Raw genomic sequence first — 26,055 nt, 5'->3', positions numbered from 1 at the left:
GGTGGGGAATCTGTAGCAGGAAAAGTTAACCCTCTCCTTGATTTCATGTTGTTTATGGAGAAGAGAACCAGGAAATGAGTCAGGGGAAATGCAACGCTACCAAGCACGTCGCTGCGACGTGTAGTTAAATTTTTCGAGAGGTGCGGGTCAGGCTATGGCGTAGGGTCCAGCGTAGACGCAGAGGGGTCTGCGGGGCTACGCCGTTAATTTTACGCACGACTATAAAATGGCCTTTAGGGTTCCTTGCGAGCGCTAAGATCTTGGTAAAACGCTCAGATCTTTTTCTTTGATGCCCCTAGCACATGGAACGCTCTGCAACAAACTCTGAGGTTAGAGGTACTCTCATCTGCTACTGTTTTTTAAAATTTGGTGGTTAATCTCCGCTCTTTAAATTGCAACTGTTTTTAGTTTTGCTTATGTTTATTTGTCATTGCAACTTTTTTTTGTGTAGGCCTATGACTCTAAGCTATGGCTATAAACTCGTCGTCATTGAAAATGAGGGAAACCTCAATGCCCTTCGAGTATAAATAAAGGTTAAATAAATGTATAATTTCTGCAGCACCAAGTGTGTGTTTACCAATCCAAATTAGCGCCAGACTGAGTGGCAATAGAGAAGGTAAACCGGAGGCGCGTACATGTGTCGGAGGAGAGTCTCCGCCCTCCGGAGCAGAGCAGGCTGCTGAGCCGCTCCGCTTTCAGTGACTTCACAAAACTGTTTGCATACCAATCTCCCCTCAACACTGCGTGCTTGTCCAAATTGGGATCGCAGATCTGGGAGCGGTGGATTGTATTAGTTGGACGCTGGGCACAATTCACCTCCGTGGACATCCCAGCTGATCGGCATTTTTTTTTTGTTTCATTTCAATACTTCTCCAGCAGTCCCAGGCTTCTCAAATCGTCCTTTTAGTAACATTTCGCAGGGAAACATCTAGTCACAGACAGAGGTTTCGGCACTGAGCTGCGCTTTGAGGTAAGAAACGTGTCGCTGCTTTACAACTAACATTAGGCTACGAGTCTCCAACTTAAATGTGTGTTGAAATGAAAGCTGAATGATCACATTCGGAATCCTTCGCTTGTTTTCGTGAATGCCGTGTTGAACGGGCTCAATATTTACAACAGCGTGTCTTGGGCGATGTTGTGCGCAGTCTTTGATTTCTGCTGACTTTGTTGCTGCAAGTTACATTTTCTTCTCAGATAAGCTGCAAAAACCAAATGTACAAACATCTTGAAAGAGAAATTTAGAGCTCACCTTAATTGTTTAAGTCGTTTATTAAGCTGTTAACAACATTTAGACTTCAGGTTAATTTCAGGTCAGGTCGGTGTTTTTTTTTCCTTTTGGGAATATAACTGTGCCCTGACTCAGTGTGTGAAATGTGGTAAATATGCAGTCTACAGATAATAGTGGGTTATAGCCTACTATGACAAACCTGACATCAGGGGGAATCCGGAGTAATGTGTGTCAGTCTCCAAGCTGGCATCCTTCCCACGGGGCTCCAGGCATAACCAAGGAGGAGGCTGCCTGTAGAGATGTATGGGGTCACCAGATGGATGTCTCTGACGGCGCTACATTTGCTGTAGGGCAGGAGTTCACTGTCAGTTTGCATTAATCAGAGGGATACATCATCCAAAACCACCTCATCCCTCTCTCTCTCTGTCTCATCTCCACTGAAGCGAACATGACACATTCAAGAGCCCTGAAAGACAAAAGTCAATACTTCCGAGGAAACTGTTAACATGCTTTATTGCAGTAGTACTGAGCATGTGACTTTTAAGTGAATTCAAGGTGATTTCATCATTGGTTCACACCAACAGCTGAATTCAGAGTAAAAAGTTAAGTTTCTACTCACACAGACAAAACTCAAACATTTGTCTAGATACAATTACAGCTGGAAATCAGGTCATAATCCGATTGGCTCCAAGGGACCCATTAACACACACTAGTGACCAGGTGCATCGTGCCTGTGCTGGATTTTCTTGCCTCGAGTTAAAGTCACAACCACTCACTCTGGCTCTCTGTCTCCCTGAGGCTGGTACAGTGTGTCAGGAAAGAGAAGAAAATAATCATCATGTCCCACCAAGTTGGTCCCACAAGCTTGGACAGACTGACAAATCAGCTCCTGTCCTGATTAATGAGCTGGGCTATGATACTGCTGCATCATGTAAAGATTTTTCCTTTCTCCTTTTCTCTTTTTGTTCCAACTCTTTATTTTTTTTTTCTTCTCCCAAACCCCAAATGACTTGGAGCTAACAATTTGTAGAGAAAGAAGCAGACAAACTGGAAACAGAGGCGTGTTTGTTCACTATGTTGTGGGTGAACATTTGCCTTGTCAAAGAAAAAGAAACGGTAGTATTGATGCTTTTGGAGCAGCTGCCAACACGGCTGACTAAACTCCGCCAGAAGCCTTTCTCTCCTCTGCTTGATTCACACAAGTGTTGGGAAATAGTTTTGTTGCAAGTGATGTCTGTGGGATAAGTACAAATGCAAACATCAGGGTTTGTAAACCTACAGTGTAATTTATACAGGAAATAAAGGTTGGTAGCAACAATGCTGAGAGTAGCAATTAGGAGGGAGCATGTTTGAGTGTATTCAAATCTCCTCCAAGCTAAGCTGGCTTTTATTCCACCTACAGACACAAAACACCTGGTGTGAGACTTGCCACTGGTGATCAGTGCACTCATTTTAAAAGTGGCTCTGATAATGTGTTGCTCTTAATCACATTGCAGTGCCAGCGATACAAATGTACAGCAAAACCAAATGAATAGGAAAGTAAAGGAAGTGTGAGATAAAGAGAGAGAGTGTGTGTGTGTGTGTGTGTGTGTGTGTGTGTGTGTGTGTGTGTGTGTGTGTGTGTGTGTGTGTGTGTGTGTGTGTGTGTGTGTGTGTGTGTGTGTGTGTGTTTTCAGAAATAGAAAAGTGTGAATTTCAGTGTATGGCAGCTCCTGCTGAGAGATACTGGGTGACTGACTTGATGCTGCCTGGCCTGGCAGAGCACCCCTCATTAAAAGCCTGAAATTAATCAGTCTGCAGTTCCACATGGTTGGGTGCCTCTGATTTCTGTCTCTCTGCTCCTTTCACACTCACACTTTCTTCACTCTTTCTCTCTTTTTCTTAATATCGGCTGATGTGCCTGCAAATGTTGCTGCATGCCTTTTCGGTCGGTCATTTGATCACTGGGCCTGATTTCACATCCTCTATCTGTCTCCCTCTGTATCATCTCATCGAAAAACGAGGCTGGGTCATCACTCTACACTCGCTTTCCCCTGTATCAGCCCCACTATGGCAGCAGCGGTCCGTAGAGAGCCTGGAACTAAATGGAGTATCTATTGGCTCAATGAGAAAATTGCTTTTTTCGATTGCTAGAGGACCCTTCATTTAATGTGTGTGATGCAGAGGCCTCAGCTAGTAATGGGTTCGACATCTTTGTTGTCAGGAGACATGAGAAAATGAAATTTGCTTTACAGCTGGCAGAAATAATTTACTCTCAGAAAGGTATATTGTTCATCAGCTGTTTAAAAGCCATGAAGGTGTGTGTTTTTATATATTTCTGCACTGTGTTTTGTGAGCGCTGAGTGTCCAAAGACTTGTTTGATGTCGTCTGCTGAAAGCAATTTTAGCTAAAGGTCATGTCATATAAAAACTACTTGCTTTGGTGCCTTCTTAAATCTGGATTTCCAGTTGTTTGTTAAGGGGTTATGGTAAAGCTATAAAACCTACACCATAGCTGACATGCGCCCCCTTAAAAAAATACAACTACAAGTCTTAGTTTTTTTTTTTTTTCATGGCTGATGTGAACAAGTTGATGTATTGATAAAAGCAAACTGTGCTAACTGTTTAACTGTGTTAAATTAAAACAGTGAATTAATCAATCATGATTTACATGAAGTGACTTATGCGTCCGCTCACTTCACTAAATTTGAATTGAAACCTTATTTGTGTTTGGTCAACTTGGGCTAATTATGTTTTCTCTTACAAGTCTCTTATAACTTATCCACAGACACATTTTATGTAAATAACCTTTTAGCTTTTCTGCATGAACATAAGAGAAAATGCTGTATGATCCGGCAATATTCACACATTAATGCATTCCTTTGGCCCTTGCATGTCTCCTGGTGGACCAGGAAGTAGTGAATGACCTAAGCGAGTTTACCGAGAGCAGGAAGCTGAGAGGCCCCTCTCTGCTGACGCTTCCTTTTTATCAGGAGGAAGCAGGCCGGCTGTTTGTCCTCAACCCAAGAATTCTTTGTGCTTATCTTGCGTTCACCCTATTTCCCTCAATAATGGCTGTGCTGAGCAGGTAATGAGGTAAAAGGTATGTATTTGACAAGCTGGTCTCGGCAGATAGCGGGCTCTCTAACGGGCTTACGGCCTGGTAGGCGCTTAGTTGAGGGTACACTCAGCCCCGTCTCGGACTGTTTGAATCACATCTATCTTGAAATCCCCCCCCAGCCATCCTTTCCTCTGCATAATGTTTTCAAAACTAATAGACCGTGTCACTCAGGTGTCCATTAAAGGCTGCTGCTCAGGACCCGCTGGTCATTACACAGAGCGAGCACACTCAGTAAATTCCTGTGCCTATGCCGGGGGGTTTCTTCATCACCTTGTGCTCTTTTCATCCCCCAGATGTAGTCAAAGCTCAGAGAGGAGCTTAGGCTGGCTGGGGCGTCTGGCACTGATGGGTATGTGACACGGGGCTAACTTGTGGGGAGATTACCTGCCTGGCTTTAGCACATCTCTGATCCACTGAATGATGCTGAATGTTTAAGCACATTGCTTCCTGAAAGAACATGGAACAAAAGATATGGCCCAGCACCACAAAGCGTTATGCTTTATGTGTATAAAATGGAGGTATTTGTTTTTTGTTTGACAACCAGTTCTTTACTAAGTTCACACAATAGGACTGGGTTTACTCACTCTGGGTTCAGTGTTGGCACACTGGGCAGGCGGAAGCTGGGTGCTAATCAAGTAGCACCAGGGAGGAAGAGCTCCTTTTTATGGATGTGTGATTGTTTCCCACACTCACTGCCTAACACTGGAGCTTTTCACTATAGATGGACAAGAACTCTGTTGCGACTTCTTATTTCTTGTATAATTGCTTGGTTCTTGTTAAGGATTTCGATAAAGACTCAATGTTCAGATGAATCATTTATCAATACAAATGAAGGATTGTACATTGTTTGTGAATCACTGCAGAAAAGAAGAGTTATGGAGGATCTCTTTAATACTTTTGGGTACAATGTTACTATGTAAAATTCTGTTTCAAACACACAATTGAAAGATGTAACCTTGGGCTTTAGGTAACGGCAGTCACCAGTTTTCACTATTTCCTAGCCTTTTGTAGACCAAACAAGTAATTGATTAATCGAGAAAATAATTAGCAGATCCAGAGATAATGAAATAATTGTTAGCTGCAGCCCTCTGCAAACCTCTGTGACCTACGGTTACCCATAAACCCCTCTCTGTGTAGATCTTCAGCGAGGTTTACATATACATTTGCAGAAGTATACAGTATGACATCAGTCTTCACTGATGAGGATGCACACTTCTGAGAATAAAAAACATTGTACTTCATTTTGGGCCACTGTTTCTGCTTCTCTTTGGCTATTTGTTCGGGGATGGTACTGCGAGCCGAGCTCAGCTCAGATCTGTTTTTTCAGCCCTGTGACTCATTGGGCCTAATGGTTCTCTCGTCTCCTGACTCAGGCATTTTTTTCTGATGAAATGGGACTCTCTCCCAGCTTCTGGTCTTTCTCTTTTTCTGTTGCCCCAGCCACGACTGTGTCCTAACTCTCGTCTACTCCACCCCTCGCTCCTCTCTCTCCTTCTCTATTACCAGGTTTTCCTCCTCGAGTGCTCCTGCTCTTTCCATCTACGTTTCTGGAATAAGAGAATATAGCTTTACAAGAGTGCCCTCATTAGTCATCTGGGGCTTTTTTTAATGTGTCCTATTTTATTACATATTCAACTCTGTATTTTTATTTCCTTTGCCTAGAGGGGATCAAAGCCCCTGTTTATTTTTAATCACTGATGATGGGCTACACAGTATGTAATATGGTAATTGTTACCCGCAAAAACAAACACACACTTGCTCTCATCACAAATTGATTTGGTAATGTAGAGTGCACAAATTATTGTAGGGATGGACAGTAGGTTGGTAATGATGACCCAGATAATTAGCCTATTATCATTTTAAACAAATTAAATGCATGTTGGGTGTTGGAGCTGGATGTTAGCTCATTAACTCACTTTCTCTTGATTGGAAGTTGTGATATGAAGAGATGGTGCACTTATATCACATTTATGGACACAGGGAGGACTGTTAGTTAGTGTATAATGACGTAGTCTTGTTTTCTGTCTCCGCTTTTCCAGCGTGGCTGAATTATGGAGTACCTCCTAAGATATTTATTTTGAGTGTGATTTGGGTTTGCATCAGTCTGCTAATAGCACTTCTGTTCCAGTCTATGATAACCATACAAACCTCAAATACACACACACACACACACACACACACACACACACACACACACACACACACACACACACACACACACACACACACACACACACACACACACACACACACACACACAGATCAATCCAGCCTGGGTGCTTAACTGGAAATGGGGTTGTTTCATATTTACTATGTATGGATCTCATATCTGCTTGAATCTAGGTTAAATATTTTGCATTGAACACGTAAACATGGCACAGAAAAACCTCGGTAAGCAGAAATGTCTTTATTTTGACTTGGAAGTGAAGGTTATAAACTTCAGTAGATATAACTGGGCTAATGTGATTCACCTTCTTCCTGCTTGCAATCTGATTATGTGCATTTGTATTAAACTAAAATGATAATATGAGAGTAAGTACCCTTTAAAAGGCCCCAGCATTTTTTTCTTCTGCTGGCTGCTTTTTGCTGCCTTTGAAGCCCACACACCTTGTCCACAGCACTGCTCCCTGCAGCTCCTGTGGGATAACAGCAATGTTACAGTTCCTCCCACGGGGCGAGACTCGCCACAGGTCTATCAGAAAAATGGGCTCCCCGTCAGCCTTCACAGCATCAGAGGGACAGATCAGTATTTGATTAAAATAAAAAAGCCACAGCGGGGTCCAACTTGTACCTGGGGAAACTTGGGGGAAGGGCCGGCTAATGATGTCTCTCCTGCCAGGATCATACGCCTCTGAGATAGATGCTTGTGTTTCATTTCAGTTTGTTAAAGAACAGGAACTGCAAATCTTTAGAGCTTATAAACTAATAGCAGTGTAGGTGAGGGCCATCTGTCTGTTTGCATTTAGAGCCTCTCTTGTGGTTTGCTTTGCGTGAGTGATAATGTTATCTCAACTGTGGTTACGGCACATAAAGTCCTCTTGTGTTGGGATACAGGTATTGCTTTTTTGGCAGGATTTTCTAGCTAGTGTTTCTTCGGTGTCATTCTGTTTATAGCCTACAATCACACCATTAGACCACATGTGGTTGAAAAGTGAAGCACAAAAGGGGTGCTGAGCTGTTACTGACAATGTAGCCTTAAAGCCAATTGAGGTCGTTCAAGCGACCCCGGCATCCTCCGGCGATCCAGACTGGTTTGTGTGAAGATTGCAGTGGTGCTTCTTGGACACCTTCCCTGTATCTTACGGTGATGAATGTACTTGTCTTCGCAGCCTCTGCATGTCTGACTGAATAATAGCCTTTGCCTTTTAACAGCAGATCAACTGTACATGCTGTAGACAGTTATTTTTACTCCTCAAAGGGGAAAACAATTAGACAGCAAAGACTGAGCGCCTTACTGCCTCATGATTATTTGATGGCGCTTTATGAAATTTTTAGCCCACCACCACTTTAAAAGTGCGTTCCACGACACGGCATTCCCGGGTCGCTGCACTAAAACACGGCCTCTGTCCTTTGGGCAAACAGTCGGTCAATGCCAGCCGATGTGTTACGGCCACAAGCAAACCACGGTATTATTGTACAGTGTGCGCTGCATTTCATAAATGCAGTGGCTCTACTTTAACAAGGAATTCTTAAGAAGCTATGGTTTGTTAAGAAGAGAAGAGCAAAAATAGAAATGAGGATGTATTTTCTTAGCTGAAAAAATTCAGTGCTATTAGTTATTAGGGTAAACACATGCACACCATGAAGCATAATTCTTTTTTTCCCTAATCCTCCCTTCACTGTATCTTTTCTTTGAAGCTTAGGGAAAAAATAAAATCCACTGCATAGGGAAGCTAGCCAATGTTTAACTATTTGAAGTATATTAAAGGAGTTTGATATTTTCATGAAAATGTATTTCAGTGCGTACATTTCTGACAGCTAGCATCCAGGGGTCACCTTCACATGTGTTTGTCAGAGATAGCACAGGCACGGCAGGTCTCTCCGGTATGTGAAATTGAATTGGCTGCAGTGTTCATTGATTTAGGTGTAAAAAAGAGTACAGATGCTTATTTTCAGTGGAACATCAGGTGATTTTGGATAGCTTCCCACTGATTTGTCACCTGTCCCATGTCAGGACGACAGGACAGCAGCAAAGTCATCCAACCTCATCTTGACCACCTGGCTGTGACGCTCTAAACTGTGAAGCAAAAAAACAGACAGCTCAGGCATTTCTCCAAGAGTCTTCTCCCAGGAGAAACAGGCCCATCTCGTTTTTCCCCGATAACACTTGGCAGGAGTCCGATCCCATGTGAAATGCCTCAGCACCAATGATGAAGCCAAAGTGATTTTGTGGGTGTCTCTGAAAACCCCTGGATGTGTAAAGGTTCTTCTAGCTTTATCTGTCAAGCCATAAAGGAAAAAACGTCATCTTCTTAACTGGTGGCTCCAAACTGGTGCTTTAATTGGACGGATGACAAAACAGGATTTCACACAGATAAAACGGCTTTTAGACCACTTTCTTTAATGCTTAAATGAAATTGTGTCTCAGTCAATAACCGGACATGATCTCATTTGCTCTCCCCACATTAAATTATGCAAAAAGGAAACAATGAAGGAGGAGAAAGCCAATGTTGTGAGCAACTTCCAAAACCACTTTCGCTTATCTCTGCAGGCAGTTTGGAATTGGACAAGCTGCTTTTTTATGTAATAAGGAACAGATGTCCAAACTTTTCTTACTCAAAACATCTCTGAGTGAGCTTTCCATACATGTGCCACATCTAGAGCAACCCCCACCTCACAAAGCCACCACCTACCCTTGATAATCCAGTCTATTCTGAGGGCTTTCAAAACACCCTCTTCATATATTTATTCTGTTGTTTTTGGCCTGAACCAAAGGTCTGTTGTGTTTCCAAGAAGCTTGAGACTTTGCAGACAGTTGGAGACTTTGCAAACTTAAAAAATAAAACCCTTTAATATCTCATACTGTAACTCTGCAGCTCATTATACTGAAAATCGTCTATAATCTCCTCCTGCTTTGTTCATATCTTCACCATTTGGTGCCTGGTATCAGAGTCTCATGTGGGGAAAATTAATGAGTTGCTTTTCTTCTTTGTTCCTACGTTGTTAGTCTGGACTATATGACAGAAATCCTGAATAGATATTAGCTTTTTTTTTTTTTTTAACAATCTGCAATATTCATCTGTAGCAATTTGATGAACGCTGCTTTAGTTACCGCTACAGGTGATTAGCACTTCAGTCACACAGGCTTGGCTTCAGCTAACAAGACTTCTGTACGTGTCTTCTAGACAAGTCGAAGGAAGATACAACATTTTGTTACATGCAAATGTTTAAATAAGCAGAAGAGCAGTAATGTGTTTCACCATAAATATCCCAGCTGTGGTCACTCCTGTGGTCCTGTTACAGTAGTGGAGAGCACTAAATGGACTGTTTATTTATAACTGTTAGGCTGCGGTGGGCTGATGGAGATATGCTACCTCGCTAACGCTGCAGTGCACGCTTGGGCGCATTACTCACCATTTCATCACTATACCCACTTAATACTCAAGACAGCATCAGCGGCATCTGCTCAAGACAGTTGTCATGAGCTCCCCAGAGTTGAGAGAATTAAAAGTACGCTCAGCAGTGGTGCTTTTGCTATTCTGGACTTGTCATCTGCATGTGCTCCATGAGCAGGTTCATCATGAAGATGTTTTTTTATAGTTTTGTGTGTTTTCAGCCGTAAATCAAAACTAATTATTTTAGATAGGTTTGACCTCCCGGTATTGCCAGTGTTTCTCTGACCACATTCATCCCCACACAATTGTCTCAGATCCATCATGTTTTGTGGTGTAAACCTATTGACTTGTGTTTCTTCAGGGACTAAATCTTGGACCGTCTCCAAGCAGCTCAGTTTCCATCCTCTCCCCATCTTTCCTCTGTCTCCCATAAATCAATGTGATGTAATTGCATAAACTCCCTTTCCCACAGCTCGGGCCTGGAGGCAGAGTATTTTCAGAGAGAAAGTGTTTCAGTGTGGCCAGTTAACCTTAACCCACTGGCTCCCACAAGTGTGATGTCCCTGGCTTGTGAAAGTTTTATTTTGGCCTTTTAAATATCTGTGTTTGCAGAGTTTCTTTCATTGGTAATGTTTGATGTTTTGCATTGTTTTTCCAAGCAGCAGGGCGGTGGAAGTTAACTTTCTCACAGCTGGTACTGACTGTTTACATCTGGCTAATACACTCTAAGCTCAGCAGATTAAATCTCATTTCTCTGAGTGCTTTTTGTGTTGAGCCAAGCATGATTTCTCCTGACGTCTCCGCTTGTGGCTCCCTCAGCCTATCGAAGGAATGTTTCTTAAAGCACTCCTGAATTTTCACAAGATTGTACTATGGAAAATGTCCAACCCTCTTTTTCCACATTTCACTCTCTCCTGGCTTCCTCTTGGGACTTATAGGCAGGATATCTCCTCAAAGGATATCTTTCAACTCCTTGTCTCAAGAGTACTGAGCTTAGAGTGAACCCATGTGGAAAGGAGTGTACCTTAAGGTTTTTGGAGCAGTTAGAAGTCTTACTCACACAGTTGACAAAACCATTTTTTGCCCCTCACGCAGAAACACATTTTCAGGCTATTTTGCCATTAGTGAAAGCATATTTAGCATTTTGAGCATTGTGAGAGACAAAAAGCATGAGTCATTTTCACTGCCGCCTTCCTCTGTGATGTTGTGAGTTTGTCACAGCTTGTTACCTGCCATCACCACAACCGCCACATACAAGCTGACATAGATGAAGAATTCAGAGGGGTTTGGGGTTCTTTAGCACGTGTAGCTTTATTAGGAGGTCCCAGTGTGGAGCCCCTCTGGGCTGAGGAAATGATCCAGATGCAAAGCTTCTGGCTCTCATAACCCAGTGGGACACCTGCCCTGCTGCTCCTGTACAGCCTTCTGCAACATCCACTGCAAAGACTCCTCAGACTACCATCTCCAACTGTTATAAAGTGCTGTTTCATACAGATTTTCAATGCAGCTTGTATAATACTTGTGTGTTGGCTTTCAATCATGTAATGGAGCACAATTATCGTTAAGTTCAACTCCACTCAAACAGCCTGTTACTCCTAAATACACCTGAATGTAAACTCTTTACAAATCCAATTACTGCAGTTTGAATCGTTTCATCAAAGTGAATCGCCCTGAAACTGACATAATTTACAACACAAGACTTGTTTTCTTCCCAGGGGTTTGATAGATTTGAAAACCTGCTGGAGAACTCCAACAAATACAACATAACATATGTCAGCGACACAAAGCCGTTAAACTAAGGAGGAACCAGCCTACAATTGTCTAAATTACAATAAAATACTGTTGTCTATAGGACTTACAAGTAGGTGTATACAATAATGTATGCTTGTGTTTGTAGGTGGTACAGAAAACAAACCTAAGAGCCTAGTGTGTGTGTGTGTGTGTGTGTGTATAGTGTTGGATAACATGCATTTGTTTCCATTGGGGGATAATAAATTAGATGTACCTTCTTTATTACTTAATAAATTGAGGCACAAGAAATGATTTTAGCCTGCACATAATTGCCTGTATAAGATCAAAACTTTATTGATTTATACTGTCAACTCGTTAGATGCGAGACTGCAATCAGCAGGGACCTCCTAATATGATATAGTATTGATTCATAAGGTGCTGACTCCATATTTCCTGCAGTTTTTTAAGTGTTACAGTAAGGAGTAGGTCTGCTTGGTGGTGAGCCACCCAGATCTGAAAGCTTTTCATTTTGTATTCAATTTAGTTAATCGTTAATGGATTAAAAATAGCTACACTCAACACATATATGGTGCGTCTGCTCTTTTCCCCTGAAGATTAATGTTTTATTTCTTAAGAGTGTATTGATTTCTAGGATGTTAGTGAAGGTGTTCCGCTATAAAACACTGAGGGAAACTCCTAGGTAGTTTGTCTTCTATGTGTTTCTGAAATGTTTTGTCCAGATTAAGCAACAGGTTGGCAACAGGTTGCTTCATGTCTGTTCCTTCTGGGCTTATCTCGACATGTTTTTTTTAAAGAGACTTTGGCTGTCCTACTGCAACAATTAACATTGCCATGACAAAGTTGTGAAATCCAAAATACGACCAGAACTTGGTTATAAGCTTGGCAGCAATCCTGCTATCTTCCTCCATGTTTGTTTTTGTATAGTAATGTGACCCACATGTATGTACTCCTAAACAAAGGAAGTAAGTGTGTTGTTTTAGCCCAGGCTTTACGGTGCTGTTTCACCTTGTCTGAACATGGTTGAAAACAACAATTCCATGCCTCATGTATGCCAAATAAAAAAAATTGTTTTGGAATCAATCAATCACTTACGGTTAGTCACAACTATTATCTGAATTTCAGAAAGGTGTGTGTGTGTGTGTGTGTGTGTGTGTGTGTGTGTGTGTGTGTGTGTGTGTAAAAAGTACTTAGCTTTGCTGGGTGTGATCAATTAGGTATACAAGGAAAACTATCAGCAATAGAGAGGCGAAGTCCCTCCTCTTCCGGTGGACCTCATGGGCCCTTATTTAAGAAAATATATGTACTATAATGAGTGGCGAGAGACTTTTTTTTTTGATCCTGTTTAAATTAAGCCATGAATTACACATATGATGTTCATCAGTTTAAAAGATAATTTTGCAACTGAAGAAAGTTTGTTTGTCGTAGGTTTGTTTATAGTACTGCTTAGTTTTGTGTAAAACCACTCGGTGAACTACATATCTCATCTCCCACAATTTACGTCACCTTGCTTGATACTCGGCTTGCTCGCTAGCTAGCTAGCTTAGCTTTGTTCCACAACACATGTAATGTTATTTTACCTGATATGTCCATTGCTTGTGTGAACTTTACATCCCGGTACGAAACACAGACATCGGAGCTTCAGAGAGATGTCATCCATGTGACTTTGAAGTGTGTAGTATTTTCACAGTCCTATACTTCAATAGTTTTAAGATAAACTTTCTTGACTTGCAAAATTATGACAAACATCATATGTGTAATCCATGGCTTAATTCACACACGATCAAACAATTATTTGTCTTTCCCCATTCACTACTGCTCATATTTTTTTTCGAATTAATGTCCCATTATGGTCCACCAGAAGAGGAAGGACTTTGCCTCTCTATGAGAACCAGATCCACTGGGCCTCAAGATTTTTAGCCGAACTGATGTCGTAACTACCAGACAGCGATCAATGTGTCCCTCAGCCCATTTTTTTGGTTATATTGTATTTTTGGGGATTTATATTTTATACTAATCCTAGTTGTGTCATAGTTTATTTTTATTTATTTTTTTCATTGCCATGTGATGCATAGCCAGTTGTTAAGCGACCATGAAGCAAAATTCAGATTACCAAAAGCAAAACATTACTGCTTTGGCATAGCTTTTTTATAGAGAGGGAGTTTTGTGTTTATTGGTGTTTTAAGCCCCCAACGTCTCCTTCCAGGCAGCGCTGCCTGGACAGCACCAGGATTAGGCAATGGTTATGGTTAGGGTTTAGGGTTAGGTGCCTTGAAGTCAACGGTCGCAGCGCTGCCTGGAAGGAGATGTTGGGGGCTTAAAACACCATCGAGCAAGTTTTGCTTGTGGAGGAGTCCAAACTCAAATGCCTTCCACTGGTTTTAATGATCAAAATCAGTTGCATCTGGTCCCACTGAGCAAAGAATATGTTTCTACTTTGTGTGTATCTTCTGCATTGGGTGTTTACCGCATTTTTTGTCTGCACACTAAACAGCTTTAGGTGTGTTCAGCAGGCAGAAGGATAAAGCTGAGGGCATGTAAAGGACACATATTCACAATTACAGGTAAAGTTACAGGTATAGGACAGTTCCCTCTGATAAGGGCTGTGTGGTTGTGATCAAATTAGAAATGAGGCCGAAATGGTTACCAGATGTGTTCTTAACACGTGTAAGTGGCTGGTTTGACTTATAGGACGACAGTGGCCACATATTTCTACATTCAATGTCTTGTGGAAAATATAACACCATATGTTTAAGTACAAAATACTATGACAAGACAACGTAGATGCTTACAGGCTAGAGATGGAGAAGTCAGTCACCTAGTGAAGGAAAAATTACCTGGTCCTGAATGAAAAGAAACTACTGAAACTACTGATCATCGAATTCAGAACAAAACGGCCAATAAAGGCACCAATGGTATATCACTGTTACAAGTAAAAGTCCTGCATTGATTACTTACTTACTTACTTAAGTAAAAGTATGTAAGAAAATGTACTTAAAGTGGCTATATGTAACTTTCAGTTTGTGTTGATTCTAGCGACCGCTTTGGACAAAAGCGGTAGTGTTTTTACTACACCTGCTACGGTGCTGTATTGCCCACTATAGATTACCGAGTTAGGGTTACGGGGAGGTCTATACACTGTCACTGTGTCACGAACCAAAGCATTAAGAATTTGTTGAAGCAACCAACGTAATAATAACTTAGATTAGTATAGCGCATTTCATGAAACCCACGGATGCTTTACACAATTAATGTTACAGGGGGACAAGGGCAAAGAAAATAGTGAGCGTACACAAACACAGACTAAAAGGAATTAAACGTCTGTGCTAAATGGAAGGAGGACGTAATTTAATGTCGGCTACTGACGCGTACAACCACATTGTGCATTGTAAAGTTATTTTATGAATGAAATAGATAACATAACTGAGGGCCAATTCAGGGTCGGTTTTGATCATTTACAATCCCGTAATTGTCTCCATCTGTTGATAGCCCGACCGAGTGTGACTCGAGTTATTGCCTTTTGTCTTTTCACTTTACCTTTCTCTTTTAGCTTTTAGTTGTTCTTTGTTTAATTTCCTTCTTTTCTGTGATGGTCCTGCACCAGTATCAGCCATAGCTACAACAGATAACTTCTAAAATAACATTAAAATAAAATTAGACCTATATAAAGAAATCTCCTGCTTCTTTTACCTGGCTCCGCTGGCATACACTAACACTGGCTTTTCTGGTGTTACAAAGAAATCTGTGACCCATCAGAATGTGTTACTGTAGCGCTGTCTACCTGCCGCAAATCATTCTGTGACTTCGTGGAAAAAATCGAACCCGGGCAGATGCCTTACTAAAATTTATTCTTTTCACTGTTAGTCTTGTTTGCTATTACATGTCATTTAAGACCATTGTATGAAAAATTACAGAGCTTTAGAAACATTAAAAAGTTACATATAGTCACTTTAAAGCATTAAAAGTAAAAGTACTCAATGCAGATAGTTCTCTCAATCAACTAAGTGTTTAATTGTCTAATCCTTTCAGCTGTACTTGTAGGCCTATATATTGTTGGGCAGTTTGATTTATAATAAAACACTGTATTTTATAAACTACTACTATGTGTTTTTATGTGGAAAAATTTCAATTTGTAAAGTAACTAGTAGCTAAAGCTGTCAGATTAATGTAGTGGAGTAAAAAGTACAATATTTTCCTCTGAAATGTAATAGAATAGATAGAAGTAGAAGTAGAAAGTGACATGAAAAGACGACTCAAGTAAAGTACAAGTACCTCAAATTTGTACTTAAGTACAGCACTTGAGTACATGTACTTAGTTGCATTCCACCACTGAAAGGCACCTATCCTCAACGACAGCCAACCAATTACAATGACCGACTCCTTCAAGTTCCTGGGCACACACCAACAATAACCTGAAATAGAACCTCAATGCCAAAGATCAAATGCAAAAAGCCCAACAGAGATATGCTAGATAAACTTGAAAGTTTTGGTTTTGGAACTCTTGATCAGATAAAACAACCAATTTGAAGACATTACCTTGGACTTGAGGAAATTGTGACAAGCATTTTTTTCACAATTTCTAGATATTTTATAAATATTTATATATTAAATATTAACCGAAAATGAAGACAATCATTTGTACCAGCTCTAATCTAGCCCTGACTTTTTAAGGTCATTTAATTGTCCTGTCTTTCTTCTAATCTGACTTGACTACAATTGTGGTGTGTTGTCTTTTGTCATATGCAGACTTCCTCTTTTTGCCAGCAGCTTGGATCTTCATCTCAATTTTTTCTAAGTTTGAGGCTCTGTAAGCTGTGTGATTCTCAAGATTTACTTGGGCTTTAGAATTTAACTGGCATAGAAATGGTTATTATTCTGCTGTTCATCGTAGGGCCCTTGGGTTGGGGAGTCTGCAAACAAACTGGTGAGAGTTTAACAGCCCCAGCCCCCTCTGTGTATGTAGTAATGAACTCTTACCTTGGCTTGGAAGGCTGCACTGCTGGTATCCTTGCTGTGTTTTTGTAACCCTCACTAAAAAAGCCTTGCTCTTAATTGTATCCCACGGGGCTGTGAGCTCTCAGTATTCACAGCCCTTCCTGTCCCTCGTACTGATCCTCCCCCTCTTCCAACCTTAGCCCCATCATCACAAATGGACAGGTCTCTCTTTAATCGCTCGACATCAAAGCAGCGTTGTGCTGCCCCTCAGGCCCCTGGCTCCTCAGAGACCGGGGGGGCTAGCCTTTGGGGCCTGGGAAGTAGGGTGAAAATGTGGTGGTGTACACGGCGGCTTGTTAAGTTAGACAGGCATGGGTTAAAGAAAATAACAACAAGTAGTTGCCGTTGCTGTTCTTCATCATGGTGTCACTAGAGAGAAGTTGGTGTTTTGTAATTATAGAAGCAGGTTGAAGAAGTTTGAAAGGATCTGTGTAAGACACTTCTCACCGTTCTTTTATGAGGGCATCTTTGCAGAAGCGAAGATACGGGCTGGTGTCTGAGGAACCTGCTACAAAGAGAAGAGGCCTGGCTAATGTTTGTCGCTGACTTCCCAAAGAGGTGGACACAGTGTCAGCTTTCATCACGCATCAAAATAGCACCCAATGCGTTTCCAGCGGCTGCATTCTTATCAGGTTTTCATTTAGTACAAAACAATTACAAAACACAGAGAATGACTGCATAATGAGTTTAATCTGCATCTTTAGCTGGAATAATTGTATCCTGCAAATGAGTGAATACATTCTTGCCCGCTGTGTAACCCGAGAGCACCCACTGTAGTGAGGAGAACAAAGAAAACTGTGGGTTAGCTGTGGCTAGAGAGGAGCGAGTGAGTGATTAATTGAAAGATGCCCTCTGATCAGAGTGGGGATTGTTTCTCCATCGTGGTGGTTTATCTTTATCTCAAGTGGTTGACTCACACTGTTAGATCAATAAATCCAGATGGGGTGAGTAAAGCGATAATTCTGCCTCAGTATTGCCCTCATACTGTATGGCGATATATGGCTTCCGGCAATTAAAGTCTTTCTCATTCCTTTCATGTTATCACGACGATTATATGGACCAGGGAGAGCTGACATCCAGAGCTGTAGATTCTTTAGAGAGTATATTGATAAAGGTTTGATTCAAGGTGTAAAAGGCCCCATAGGTCATCATCTCCCCAATTTGCAGTTGCCTCTACAGCTTAGAGGTTTGCTTTTATCAACACTGGTGAGAAATTGAGGTCAAACCTAGCTGGGAGGTGTAGATGGAAGAATTGTCACTTCCTCTGTTTTTCCTGCCCACTTCCTTTTTTCCAGAGGAAGTGTCGCTGATCAAACTCCCTGCTGTTCTCTGGCCTCTGACATTTCAGTCAAGGTTGGCCAGTGGATTGGCAGGATGAAGAGACCTATGGAAGAGAAAACATAAAAGACGAGTCTCTAGCCAATAGTGCATATACAGTATAGTAAAGGTTGGGGTATGCTTGAAACAAACAAGTTTGGGCCACGTGTTGTTAGATTACGGTTTGAAGGCGAAAGCATGTGTTCATGGCTGTTGCGAACAGCCGCCCAAGAAAAAAGCCTGTGGTCAGAGGGGCAAGAAACAAAATATTGTACAAATGGAGATAACTGTGTCCTTGTGGTGTTGCACTCGTACATCTACAAAGTAGTTGTGTGAAGAGTAAAAATTAGGGCTTGAGAGAGAAGTTGAAATCTTTCCTACACTGAGTAGAGTCAGACTGAACCTGAGAAGACCTGAGGATAATTAGACCAAGAATTCCAAATGCAGACAACCCGAACACAGCTTCGCAGCAGCTTGAAGTCCTATTTTCACCACCTGCACCAACAACAAAACATTCTGCAAGTAAAGCAGTCATTTTCTAACCAAGAAATGTGAATCAAATTCCAAAAAGTAATTGTCATTTAATAGCATAAATCGTTTTCATAGTCTACTGATTTCCTAAGATCTTTCATGATTATGATGTACCATATGATCAGAGCTAATACTGAGCTTGGATCCATTCAGATCTACCTGGGTATGCAAAATATTAAGAAACTGACACGAGACCCGCAGAGACCCAACCCTAACTGATTAGACTGAGTATAATTTGGACCTGGTCAAACTTGGGTCTGCAGCCCCTAATGTCCAAAGTTGGACACTGTTTGACGATCGGAGGAGCAGTTTATTTGAAGCATACTGACTCCTTTATTCCTCCTTATTCCTTTAAGGCCACTACAGTTTCCTCTGCTATCTCTTTTGTGAATTGGACTGTGGGGGATAACTACAGTACATAATGTATGTGGAAGCAAATAATTTATAATGTGCTACTGTCTTACACACTGGATAGATGTTGGTGATGCAATAATATTGTCAGAGCCTGAAATATCAGCAGAGGCTAATCAATTAGTGGCTGCCTTGATGTGTAAATTGCCCAGAGTGCTCGTGAGCTTAAATGTCAATGACTAGTTGATGAGAGAGATATATTTAAAAGGAAAGCCATTGAGCAGATGTAGATGAAACCTTTTCTCTAGTGTTGAGTCGTTCCCCGCTTTGTTGGACCCTCAGCGGCCTGGCCTTTTTTAGTCTCCCTCGAGGGTTCGTCCTATTGTTGTGCTTTCTCAGCCGTCTGCGCTGATCTCTCTTCTCACCCCCATAACCGATTCAATGAGGCTCTGCGATCCTATTGGTGCTCCATTTTCCAGTGAAATGGTTTCCATGGAAACCAAAAAATAATGCAGGCCCTCACCACTGTTGCTCTCCAACAGCTAATAGCTCTCTAAATGGGTTCAGGAGAGACACCTTTGCAACAGGCTTCAGGGTAAAATTTGACCACTGTACTGCTCAGTACCAGATTACAGACATGAGGATGACACTTATTTACCTATCTGCTGATCTTGTAGTAGACTGAAACAAAATGGAAAAGGATTACAGTGTTGTATTGCCTGGGGATATGTTTGCTAAGCCACATGGTGAACATTTTGTAAATTGCTCTATCAAACAGGCTCCATCCTTTGGCTCCCCATGCATGTTTAGCCACTGTGGAGATGTTATTGATTCCCTGAGCTTGTGCTTCAGAATTCATGGCTCTGTGATAAGGGAGTGTATCATTCCAGTGCATCTCACCACTTCTCAGATTTGTCCATTTCCTCACCCAGGCTTTGATTGCCTTTTCTAGATGTAATCAGAGCCCCTGTATTGTGTATGTAGGAGAGTGTGTTGCTGCCACTGTCTGTTAGGTTCTGCATCCTGGTGAATCTGATATCTGCTGGAAATATGGTGTGTCGGCGGGATGATGTGGCTGGCTCTACCAGACAGAATACTCCTGGGATATTCTCCATCCCCAGCCCCTGTCAGACTGAGAATACACTGCCTGTATTTCAACATCTAATGTGGCAAGAGCTGCAGGCTGTTCATGCCTCCGTAGGCAGCTCTCGCCATATTTGATGCTGTAGTTGTCTGTGCCAGTGCTTTCAAACCGGCTCCAAAGTATTGTCATTCAGAACTGTGCTGCTAACTATTTTTGCACATTGAGGCTGGAATACCAGCAGTTTAATTGGCTCTATTTCAGGTGATATAGTAATTTTCTCAGCCTTGACCTGTGAATGTGAAATATCCATCAAAGTTAACAAAGGAAGAGTTACCATCTGGGCTTATTGTCTGCTGTCAAAGACACGTACACGCTTCAGCTACCAATGGCAGGCTGTTGCTTACTCCCCTTCTGTCTCTGCCTTCTTGTCTTCTCTCTTTATCTCTCCATTTTCATGCTTTATTCACATGCCATCTCTTTCTCTTTTTTTCTCTGCTTTTGTTGCTCTCCCTCCTCCGTTCCTTGTGACTCTGCCGAGGCGTTGAAGAGGAATGATTACTAAATGATTGCTGGCTAGATGATTGGAATGGCACAGTTGACATTTTCCCCCCATCAGTAATATACAGTGGAGGGAGGGGGTGCACCACTGACCTTCCCCTCAGCATTATGTATTGTGTGCAGCTATTGTAGTTGGCTGTTTTCTTCTCATCATGCTCCCCTGACTTCTGAGGGGAATAGTTGTTGTTACAGATCCAATGATGTTGACTCCAGTCCTTACTGGTTGGCAGCCCTGTACATACAGCATGTGTTTGTGGTATGGACAATGTCTGTGTTTCATATCATACCAGAGGTGGGTAGGGTAGCAAAAAGTGTACTCAAGTAAAAGTACTGTTACATCAGAATAATATGACTCAAGTAAAAGTAAAAAGTAGTCATCCAAATAATTACTTGAGTAAGAGTAAAAAGTACTTGGTGAAAAAACTACTCAAGTACCTAGGTAACTGTTGAGTAATGTCTGGTTTATTTTTAACACAAACATTCAATCAGACGGACAAAATACAAAATAATCATCTTTAGGCAAATTATAGCCTAGTTCATCAATCAATAAAATAAATTTAAATTAATTAATTACAAAATAGCTTAAATTAAAAATAATCCAGGTAAATTCAAATGCACTTAAAAATAGAAATCAATAAAATAATAATACATAAAAATAAATAACACAAATTTCCAAACCTTTATACTTTTTTTTGACCAGGCTCTACATGCAGAACTAGAAAAGGGTAAGCTAATGTAGCTGCTGTTTGGCACTTTACTAAGGTAAACATGCTTTCAATTATGGGGCCAGAGGCCTGTACTCGGAAGCAAGATTTAGTTTTCTGTATCACAAAGGTGGATCATTTGTTACCGGGTTCAATTTGCCGTGTCTAACTCATGCTGGACGCCCTAACCTGGTCGGGAGCAGGTTAAAGCTGGAGATCAGAGATCAACCCGGTGTAAAAGCACCGCCTACTGACCAATCAATACTTCGACTGATAACGGCGTTCACCGTTCTTAGAAGATCAGGTGGAGCTTCGGTTAGCGGGGGGGAGAGAGAGAGAGAGAGAGAGAGAGAGAGAGAGAGAGAGAGAGAGAGAGAGAGAGAGAGAGAGAGAGAGAGAGAGAGAGAGAGAGGGGGGAGAGAGAGAGAGAGAGAGAGAGAGAAAAAAAGAGAGAGAGAGAGAGAGAGAGAGAGAGAGAGAAAAAAAGAGAGAGAGAGAGAGAGAGAGAGAGAGAGAGAGAGAGAGAGAGAGAGAGAGAGAGAAAAAGAATGCGCTCATACAAAACATTTAGAGACAGACAACCCGTTAACATTCCCTGATGGGTATATTTATGAAATATATAGATTTTAATGGGAGAGGTTACATATCGGCTATTTGTCGCTTCTTGAGCCCGTATGTGCCAATGCGCTGTGGTTTGAATTATGTTTTTATATTTTTTATTTGCTCTGTCGCTTCCACTGTCAGGGTTGCAACTGAAATAATAGGCTAAAGCAATGGCCGTTTATGGAAAGCACAAGTGTAATTATGGTCAGATGTTGTGCCTGACTGATGGGGAAGTGATATTGATAAGCGTTGTGATGTAGGCTAGGCTAACCTATGCATCTACAAGCGTCGCCTATTTTTGCCAGCTGTCTTTTTAGGAAGCAGCGCCCTGTATGCTTTTGTCTGTAAAACCCGTGTCTGTGTTCTTCATATTTATGTAGAATTATAGTTTGCTCTTCTTATGTAAAATATGTGGCTATTGGTCATGTTGTGCAAACATCACCTCTTTTATGTGAACACGCCGCTAGATTGGGAAACCCTGGGTTGATTGAACTAGTTGTTTACCACCGTTATATATGTCAGTGGCCGTGACACAGCTTGCGAGGACCGCGGTTGTTAGGTTAGGTGAAGCCGGGTAACTGAAAGAAATCCAGGACATGTTGATCTGGCCTCTGGGGTGTTCCTCCTCATCTGTGTCTGCATAGCCGATGGTTGATTCTGACATTGTAAAGCTAACCCGTCCCGCCGATGAGATTGAGTATGGTCGCGTGGCGAGACTGCACAACTACGTTTGATTGGTGAAACACAGCCACGTGGTAGAGCTTTTAGCAGAAGTCTCTCTCTCTGTCAAAATAAAACATTAAAATGAGGGGGAACGGCGGGGGATAAAACAATGGCGTAGAATACCAAAGAGGTAAAAAGAAAATACTGAGCTTGTTGTAGCCTAATGTAGCGGAGTAAGAGTACAGTTTCTTCTTCACAAATCTACTCAAGTAAAAGTAAAAAGTATAGTGATTTAAAACTACTCCTGGAGTATAATTTTTTCAAAAACTTACTCAAGTAAATGTAACGGAGTAAATGTAACTCATTACTACCCACCTCTGATCATACCACGTAGATACAGGAAGTGTTTTTAAGGCGTACCAACTTAAAACGTTTGGGGGAAATATTATGTGGTGACTGACAAAGTGCATGACCAAATATCATTTCATGAAGTCTAAAGAAAGAATCTTACCTTTTAGCAGCAGCTATTGGCTACACTGCTTCTTACACCCTGCAAGACCAAAGTGAATTAGAAATAGTAACGCAGTGACCACATTTGTCCATCTACACTCCTTTTTTTAAAGGCTTATTATGTTTTAGAATAAGTAACCATCCATATGTTGCAGCTGGATGCCTGCACATTAAATATGGTTTTCAAGTTTACAGGACTAAATGTTCTACTTTTCAAGGTATTCTGAGAGTTTTGTAGTAAACTATGTGGGCTTGTTGCGCAGGACAAATCCCAGCTAGCGATTGCTGCATCCCTGAAGAATATGCCAAGGTAATTCAGGGTCTCTACACTAGACAAAATAAAAGGAAATAAATGTAGGCTATAATGTACAAAGTATGACAAAAATCTAAAATATATGTTTGCCTTTAAATTATTGTATCCATTGTGTATGATAATGTGTTTACTCAAAATATGTGTATGCAACACTTCAAAGCCTCCTTCTGAAAGCTTTCCGTCTTCTGTCAAGACTTTCAGTCACTTATCTTGTGTACTTATGAAATCCCCTCTCACCCATCTATACTTTGCTCTCTTAGCTTTATATATTCATGCATTTTTGGCAATTTTCATCCACAGCATTTCCTCTTAAGAAAATCTGTCAGAGCCTGAGGCAAAGTCTGTCGCTGTCCTGTCTAGGAAAGAAAATGAAATACCTATTCCCTTAATTTTATCAAACATATGTTTCTAACTTTCCCTGAGATGCCATCCACTTTGACACACATTCGAAGTAAAGATAAACCTTTATGATACACGCATAACTAATGTATGGACGATTTCCTTAGCTGCCAGGATGTGGAGTGTTTTATTGTTTTATTATTGTCCCTCTCCACTGCATATGAAGTTGTGTGTATTAATTATAGTTTGTAAATAAAGTTGTAATCTATCTCTTTAAATGAACAGCTGTCTGAATGCCTGGTGGGATGTTCCCAGGTGAGCTTTCTTTATGTCCCCCACACCGTCTAGAGATATTTATTCAAATGGAAGAAAACAAAAAATGATGGGATATCATCTATCATGATAAGCATTAATTTAAAGGAACAGTACACTGCCTGCTTGTTGTTACAGCATCCAGTGGCACTCTCAAATCCATAATTTGTACTGTTGATGTGAGTGTGATGTTGAAAATCATCATTCAACACATGAAAATTTGGATATTTGGTATTCCATTCAACTATCGACAGACCAGAACATCTTTATTGGACAATTCTGCAAAACCTTGGATTAGGTTCTTTTTTTTTTTTAATCCATAACACTATATCTGCAATATAGATTGATTGTTCCATATAGGGTCATCCCTCTTTTAAAATTTTAGTCTAGTGACATTTAAATCAATCTAGCTAATAGATTATACTGTGTAAACCTCTGCTGTATTTTTAATACACTAACCCTAATTAAATCATGTTTTGATTAGGGCTGTCAAAATTAATGCAATGATAACGAGTTCACGCAAATTCCTTTTAACGCCACAAAAGATTTTGACGCCGAGATTACGCGTACAAAGCATTCTGTGATTTGGGCCTAGGGACGCTCGTTTGTTGATCTGGCACCTTACATTAATAAGTAAATTTATCTAATTGACAGTTTCATACATCAGTGTTTCCTGTTCGTTTAAAATTACAGCAAATATCCATTCCAGTGTTTCCTCAATCCCCTCTCAGCAGTGCACTGCTGTGAGTCCTTGCACTCGGTTAAAATAGATCTGTGATGCGGTTTTGCCCTCATCGTTCACCATGAAGTTAGCGGGAGTGAATGTAGCCCCGGTGTGTTTTATGTGGACTGTCTGACTCTCTTTATATACAGTCTATGGTCGGACCCCGTTTGAAAAATACCCTTTGTTTCTGCATCTTTTTTGTTTCATAGTTTATAGTTTTGATCAATGTTCTATTCAAGCGTACATACAGATTGATATTTTTATCATGCAGAGGAGGTTATACACTGTTTCTGCCCTTAATAGTATCTGCAGGTATTCCCTTTAGGCTCCCTCCAGTGTATCAACATTTTTTATCAACTCCTCTCTTCTCTCATGACTATGTTGGCCGGACAGTCAAAGTGAGAGGGGGATTCTCTATTTTACAGAAAACATTTACATTCTGTGGTTACACACACAGGAGGTGAACTGACACCTCTCCAGCTACCAGTACACACACTGTACTTGGTACGGTACCAGGACTTGAACGGGGCAACCTCTGGATCCCAAGCCTAATCCTTACGGACTGAACTACTGCCATCCGCCAAATATCAACTTTAAACTAGAGTGAGGGGAACTTGGAATGGGATCATTTTATTTATTATTTTAAGGACAACATTTCTAGGGATACTTTACATGCTGTCTTTGCTGCATAGCATCTAGTTGTATATGTGTGCTTACATAATTGTATGTATATTTCCATCTCCATCTTGCTTACACTGCATATGTGGATCTGTATGCATGCATGTCTATGTCTCCTTGTGTCATTTAGTATTCTTGCTTGAGTGTGTCTGTGTGGCCCTCTTTCTTGCCTTTCTTTCCACCCCTCCGTTTCAGTATCTTTCTTATCTGATGTTGTTATCCGGTGAGCAGTCAAATCTCTAGCAGTGCAAATCTACCCCAAGGGAATTCTGACACCTTGTTATCATAGCACATGCAGAGCAGCAGCTAAAGCGTCCTCTCTACATGACATTCTCTTACCCAGGAAGAGACCGGAGAATCGAGTACAGAGACAGGGGATAGGAAGAGAAAGAGGGAAGCAGTGTTTAGTGTGTGAGAGAAAGGGGGAATCGTTTCATACTTCCATGTACGAGGTACACGTTTAGCCTTCACACAGTGGCCTGGAGGGATTTCGAAGCCTGGCTTTCTTCTTCCTCGTCTGTGTGCTTGCCTATTCATTGCCTCTGTTCTTTCTCTCTTCCAAACTGACCTACTCATTTCTCATCTTTCTTCTCTTCTTCTGCCTCTACTGTTTTTTTTATCCTTCTTCTGATTGTCTTTCTAATTTCTGGCATGTGGACATTTGACTTGATGGTGGATCTTTTTTCTACCTTGCCCTTTCTTTTTTATTTCTCATCAAAATATTGTCCAATTCCAACTTGG

General features: G+C 41.1%; 1 protein-coding gene across 2 annotated transcripts in view; it reads left to right on the top strand.

The window, feature by feature from the left end:
* The first annotated feature begins 308 nt into the window (after positions 1-308).
* Positions 309-26,055, top strand: part of tspan18b (tetraspanin 18b) — a 68,905-nt gene continuing 43,158 nt past the window's right edge. Inside the window, exon 1 of one of the 2 annotated variants that reach the window (XM_039809815.1) lies at positions 309-329. The gene's annotated coding sequence lies outside the window, so the exon portion shown is untranslated. Of the gene's footprint in view, positions 330-675; positions 971-26,055 lie in introns of those variants that run through there. The other variant, XM_039809814.1, reaches the window with a different exon arrangement.

Source organism: Perca fluviatilis, chromosome 8 (genome assembly GCF_010015445.1).
Source record: "Perca fluviatilis chromosome 8, GENO_Pfluv_1.0, whole genome shotgun sequence".
In the NCBI taxonomy this organism is placed as follows: Eukaryota; Metazoa; Chordata; class Actinopteri; order Perciformes; family Percidae; genus Perca; species Perca fluviatilis.
The sequence above is the reverse complement of the archived record's forward strand: the minus strand, read 5'-3'. Positions and strand labels throughout refer to the sequence as shown.